Source organism: Mustela nivalis (assembly GCF_964662115.1).
Source record: "Mustela nivalis genome assembly, chromosome: 7".
NCBI classification, from domain to species: domain Eukaryota; kingdom Metazoa; phylum Chordata; class Mammalia; order Carnivora; family Mustelidae; genus Mustela; species Mustela nivalis.
The window spans coordinates 32,498,467-32,498,924 of NC_139026.1; positions in this window are offsets into that span (position 1 = coordinate 32,498,467).

The window sequence follows — 458 nt, forward strand, 5'->3', positions numbered from 1 at the left end:
GCCCTTTTGTGTGACATTGCTTGTCTTTTTGGGTGTGACCCTTGGCTATATTAAAAATAAATGTTATATTAGTCAGAATTATATAATTGCTGAATTAACTTACACAAGGTAAGATCAGGTATTATTTCATGAGAATATATAGCAAATAAGACCTAATAAAACTTTTTGTTAGGTTTTGTACATATCTGTTTCAGTTTGTCATGAAAGAATATCCTCACTTTTACACTAGCAGGCTGGTTTTATGAGCTGGTATCTTGCTTTCTAGAATGAAATCCAGTTTAATGTAATAATATTCAAGTGTAAATGTTCCCTGCTATTATTTAATTGGGCACTACTTTATTTCTCAAAATAGGTCTTTAATTTTGACTGTCTTTAATAAACAAATCATTTGAAAATTAAGAAAATCATTTCATTCTTCTATAAATGAGCATGAAATGATTCTACTAAAAGATTGTATA